This window comes from Electrophorus electricus, chromosome 11 (assembly GCF_013358815.1).
Source record: "Electrophorus electricus isolate fEleEle1 chromosome 11, fEleEle1.pri, whole genome shotgun sequence".
In the NCBI taxonomy this organism is placed as follows: Eukaryota; Metazoa; Chordata; class Actinopteri; order Gymnotiformes; family Gymnotidae; genus Electrophorus; species Electrophorus electricus.
In genome coordinates, this window is record NC_049545.1 from 14,463,663 (window position 1) to 14,470,200 (window position 6,538).

Below are 6,538 nucleotides of genomic sequence, written 5' to 3' on the forward strand. Positions count from 1 at the left end.
TGAGGAGAGAGTCAGGAAGAGAGTCAAGAGAGCTGTTTAATCAGCCCTGCTTCTGGTTTCACAGTCGATATGGGGGGTGGGGGGTGGTTGTCGTGGTTTGAGCTGAAAGCACAGAAGACAGAATTGTCTTATGATATATGTTCATGTGTTGGCTGTTTTTCTTCAGCAACATAAGAAGATAGAGTCAAGTTATGATCTTATGCTGTATTAGATTTGACAGGACCTAATGTTCTACATATTCTGTTTTGCATAAATTATGGCAGTATAAATGAAGATTAAATCATGTGAGAGGCAATAAGGAGTATTTTATGTGTTTAAGAAGAAAGAATTGAACATTTTTGTTGGATTGTCTAGATTAATTCATGTGCGAATGGCAGGATATGCTCAGCGAGTTACATAGGACACATATTTTTCTCAGTTTCATTGAAGCTTTGGATAGAATGATGCATCTTTGATCATGCAGTCAGTCTTGAACTTCAGACTGGGAGAGCTGGCCAGGGTGAGAAATTACCAACAAGCCCATATCTGCATCCTATATCTGAGAGCAGGAAATAACTCTCAAAAACATTGAGTCCATCTAAGCAAACAAGCGCTGACTTCAAAAGAAAAAAGCAAAGAACTGGAGGAAGATCTATGAAAGGCAATATCTTCTGTAGCTAGTTTCTATTGATAATGGATAGTGGTTACTACCATAACCAAAAATATAGAGCTAAATCCTTATTTCATCATATCTACCTATACACTGAATAAATGGCCTATACACTGAATAAATGTTAAAATGTCTATGATAAAAGTAATAGACAAAATCTGAAAGGAAAACCTCTAATGTGCCTGTTGCTTCTACTGTGGTAATTTTGTCCTCCCACCTATATATCAGTAATCAAAGGCACAGATTTCACCCTACACAAAGACATTTTCTCAAGCTACTTCACACTTTGTAGGCTGTGGAATTACTATTGATTGAAGGCACACCTTTGAACACACTTTGTAATTATAATTAAAACTACTGAGCAATAGTTGAGAGAATTTTTTGCACAAGATCATTTCTAGATATAAAAAGCACATTAGCTCAAAAATGTTGATAACAAAGTGCTAATGCTTTACATGTCTGGATAGTACTATAAGCTTTCATTTTATGTATGCACTTCTAGTTGATGAAATCTTTTAATTAAACATTACAGTGTTTAGTATTCCCCCACTAACCTATAACAGCATTATACACAGCTTGAAGGAAATGTGTGTAGTGCATGATTTGGTTTCCATTCTGTTTGTTCTATCCAGAATTTTGGCAATGATCCATTAACAAAAGCGCTGTATGAAATCCCATATACTATTTTCAGACTCTTACTTTCTTTTCATGCCCTTAGGCTTTCCTTGAAAATAGCCTCTTTTCCCTGGAAACACACTCTACTAGCCTGTCAACCCTTCTACCTTTGAAAAGATCAAAGGAGGTTCTGCAACTTTTTCATTCCAAATATCAGCCTTTAAAATTTCATGGTGCCTTTTTAGCAATTCTGCAATTGTTTATATTGTATTGTCTGTCTTCATGTGACTATTGTTTTGCCTTGTATTATAAGATGCTACAATTACTAAATAGCTTTATTTAAGATGTGTTTAAAAAAAACACAAAGACAGAAGCAGGGCAAAAAGATTCTCATGGATCAGAATCAGAACTCGCATCTTCCCTATCATAAGAGGAAGTATATGCATTTACAGCCATATTTCTATTTGTGAGAATAGTGGTCAATCATGTCTATATCGTTAGAAAGAAAAACCAAGAAGAAAAGGAAAAAAAAATGTGTACTACAGGAGGTTGGGAATAAAACAGAAATGTCAAATAAAAAGTGCTTTGAAATTGTAAAGGAACTAAATCCAATTACAAAGGCAGTTACACAAGTGAGTCACCTTAAACTGAATGCCAATTAGAGGTAATATAACAGGGTTTAACTCGAATTTCAACTTCAGGGAATTCAGTCACAAAACCCTTTTCTTTGATTGAATGTGTCTTGAAAATCATGGATCAGCTATTTTGGCAAAGAAGAACAGCAATGGCATGTTTGTCAGAATAGTTCATAAATAACCCATAACTAGAACTCAAGTTCTCCAGATCAGTAGCTAAGGTACTTGACTAGTAATTGAAATGTTGCCAGTTCAAGCTCCACCACCAGGTTGCCATTATTGGGCCCTTGAGCAAGGCCCTTAACCCTCATTTCCTCAAGCTGTGTTTAGTCATAATCGTAAGCCGCTTTGGATAAAAGCATCAGTTAAATGCCTTAAAACTCAAAAATAACCACAGAATTGAAGTACCACCACTGTGACCCTGTCCTAATAAAACTGGAGTCACCAACTGGAATTATGGCAGTTGCAGTTTGGAAACTGTTGTTATACAAGTCTCACCTACAAGGTGGGTAAAGAATTCTGTCTTAAAGTAGCACATTAGAAGAGCATATTTTCCTCCCATGATGTCATGATGCCAGTTGTTAAAAATGTTGCTGGATCCAACAATATCGACAACTGTCCTGCAGGAGTCAATGGGTGCATGGCCAAGGCAAATGAGCTCATTTTCCAGAGCCCAGTGCACTTTATGGTGCACTATTCCATTATTCCCTTGATGTTTCCATACACTTCAATGATATTGGCCTAATACAGACAGTTAAAAAAATTGATTCATGAACCCCAGGATAAAGTTATACATCATCCATTGCCTTCCCAATCGCAAAACTCAAGCACTTTATGGGAGGTCATAGAATATAGAATTTAAACTAGATTTCCACATCCTTAATCAGAGATTTGGAAGCCTTATTTCTGGAAAAATAGAACATTATACTACTGCATACACTTCAGCTATCTAGGACAGAATAAGCAGTTCTCGAGATTGGGCTTATTTATCATAAGATTCAATTCCAAAAAGTCACTGGACACTTTATTACGTACATCTGTACAACTGCTTGTTAATGCAAATATCTAATCAGCCAATCACATGGCAGCAACTCAATGCATATAGGTGTGTAGACATGGTCAGTATCAGAATGGAGAAGAAAAGTGATTCGAGTGATATTGAATGTGACATGGATGTTGGTGTTTGTTGGGCTGGTTTGAGTAGTTCAGAAAGTGCTGACCTGCTTTCAGGATTTTCATGCACAACTATGTTTAGGATTTACAGAGAACAGACTGAAAAAGTGAAAATTTCCAGTGAGCGGCAATGAAAATGCTTTGTTGATGCCAGAAGTCAGGGGAGGATGGGCAGACACGCTCAACCTGATAGAAAGGCAACAGTAATTCAAACAACCATTTGTTACAACTGAGGTATGCAGAAGAACATCTCTGAACACACAAGATGTCAAACCTTGAAGCAGGGCTACAGCAGCAGAAGACCACCCCGGGTGCTGCTCCTGTCAGCTAAGAACAGGCAACTGAGGCTACAGTTTGCATGGGCTCGCCAAAATTAGACAATAGAAGATTGGAAAACTTTGCCTGGTCTGATGAGTCATGATTCTGAATTTGGTGTAAACAACAGGAAAGCATGAATCCATACTGCCTCAATGATTCAGGCTGCTGTGGTGTAATGGTGTGTGGCTTATTTTCTTGGCATACTTTGGGCCCCTTAATACCAGTTGAGCATAATTTCTTGAACATGACAATGAGTTCATTGTACTCAGATTTCAATGCAATCCAATATATTCTCTTTTACATGAAAACAATGCACTTTTTGAACCAGTCAAGAGGAATGTATCCTCTATTTAGATGTCCCATTATCTTTTTATACATCATAACCAATATAATGTTATTAATCTTATATTACTCCTTTTTATTTATCAAATATTTATTTATACATCTACAGCTATGTTCATAAAGACCTTTTAAGAAAAGGAATAACAAATAATTCTCTTCAGTCACCTTTCAGACCAACACTGAAACACAAGATAATCACAGGCCCTGCAGAATTTCCCTGCAGTGAAATGGCGGATAAACATGTCTCTGTATTGATCTCTGCGTGCTCACATACTACAGACCAGTGTCCCTGATGCAGTCCAAGTCCTTGGGGAAATAAGAACCTGAGCAGGCTGGCATAGCCTAAAGATGATGCTCCTGACAGTGGACTTCAGCTGGGGAGATGTGTTGCCTGCTTATACTTGCCAAGCCAAGCAAAGAACAGGCAAAAGACCAAAATCAGCCTGTGATTTCCATGTCGTTGGTGTTTTGAGGTCAGAAATATCGTTTCTGCCAGTTTAACTCCACTAGGATTATTTTGCTGTTGTTTTTGTGGTTTTTTTTTTTTTTTGGAAGCCCTCAGGAGAGCTTTATAATAAACATGAGAGAAGATTGCATTATGAGATCTAAGATGTGCTAGGTCAAACATGATTATCCTGCTCTCAAACTGGGGGAGAGACGAGCAGAAATTAGGTTAAATTTAATTACCTTGTTTTTATTTACCAATAACCTTGAGAAGGGGAAGGCTCCGTATTTATGGCTATTAAGTAATAAGTTCTCACTGTGCAATTTGTCTACACAAAGAAGTTGTTTTGTAATGTATTTATGATAGATCTATAGGTCATGTCCTCAAAAATGCTTTAAGATGCTTTAACTTTATTTTAAAAATGCTTTAACTATTAGAGCTTCATTCTTTAGGCAGGTTATAGAAAATGTTTACCAAAATCATCTTTAAAAATCTCCTGACAAGACATTGACTTAAACAAGATTTAGTGCACAGGAGATATCTAAATGTATTTGCTTCACATTTGAAGCATGTGGTAGGATGCTATAGTTGTGATAGGCTCGCCACCATTTAAATTCAATAAACATTCACTAAATTGGAAAAGTGTCTCATGTTTTTCTGAACTGCAATATATGGTGGAATTATGCATTTGGATTCCATGTGATGAAAGATTACTTGTCAATAACACAGTGTTACAGCCACCACTATTATGGATTTGTTCTGTGTCTCTTTGCTTAATTTTGTTTTGCAGGTCATCCAGGAGATGGTGCTGCAGCAAGAGCAGTAAAGAGTGACTGGTTTGTCATGTGACTGGTAAATTACAATGGAGAGATGATTTTTCAATGGTCTCATGAACCACTGGTTAAATACATATCTTGAGAATGTGCTCTTGTCCCGTGGTGTCTTGAGTGGTAGACTCCATGCAGTCACAGTAGATACAGGTCTTGTAGTACGTTCTTCAATAGGACCTTGTGAGATTGTACGAAATACTTTGTAGTAGGTTCTTCAATAGAGTTTTATGAGATCGTAATGAATACTCTGTAGCAAGTTCTTTCAGTAGGGCTTTGGAAGAAGCCTTGAGAAGTTATGCTTAGGCTTTATCTAGAGTATCATAAGAAGTAATGGTATCACACGAATTGTTGTTTGTGCACTAAGGTGCCTAGAAGTGTGTGTATTTTATTTATTTATTTATGTATTTTTCTGTAGGGCGGGTGCCATTTGTTGTTTTGTTGTTAGGGAGTTAGGAAAGTTATGTTGTCCTTTTATTTTTCTTTTTGTTTAGGGATACAAGTCTATACTGTCTGATACAAGTTTGATGATCGTTAAGGCTTACACAAAATGTATAGTGGAATTACACTTTAATTCTGCATATTTGGAAAAAAAAAACATTTTGGTGCTAAATGTTGGCATCTTTTGTAAAACTGAACAACAAAGACAGGGCAAACTTTTTTCCACCTTAAATGTTAAGCATGTTCTTTTACTGAAAATGAGAGAATTTTTACTTTTCACTGAGGTAAAATTAGTCAAAGAAGATTTCTTATTCAAAGGGTAAAAATCTCAAACTATGTCACAAATATTGGTTTAATATTTTAATATTTTAGGCATCTGCCATTTCACAAGATAAAAGCACAGCCCTCTCTTTTAATGCCGAATGAGGATTTTAGATCATTCTGCCATGGCGAATCTTTTCAGATCCTTCCTGGATTCTCAGTTATGTACCCACTTCAGTGGGGCTTAGATCAGGGGACTGAGATGACCACTGAAATGACTCTGTCATTAGAAACCTGTTTTTGTGTGGATTTGAATGTAAGCCTTGGACCATTATCCTGCTGGAAGATTGAACAATGAGTTTTAGGGACCTGACAGAGCCAGCCACATTAATATATAATCTCCTGATATTTGATCGCATCTATGTTGCCACATATCCTAACAAGACCCACAGGGTCTTTTGGAAGAAATACATCACAGATCATCCTCATAATTCACATTGAAAATGTAACTTTTTGCTACATGGCCTTGACTATAGAACAAAACCACCTGTTTATTGCCAAAAAAGTTTATTTTTTTGTCACCACAGAAGTATTTCCAGTTATGTGTAGTGGACTCTTACAGGCACTTACAGCTGTGGTTTGATGACAGCAGAGGCTGTCTTCTGCCAAGCTTTCCAATTAATCTGGCATGGGGGAGGAAAGCAAAGATAACTGTTCTTGTAGAATGTTGCTGACACCAGGATGTTGCTTCTTCCAACTGGGCATTAGAGGAAGTATTCAACCTTTCCTCCTCCTTTTTGTGGGGGCAAAATAATCTTGCATCCCCTTCTAG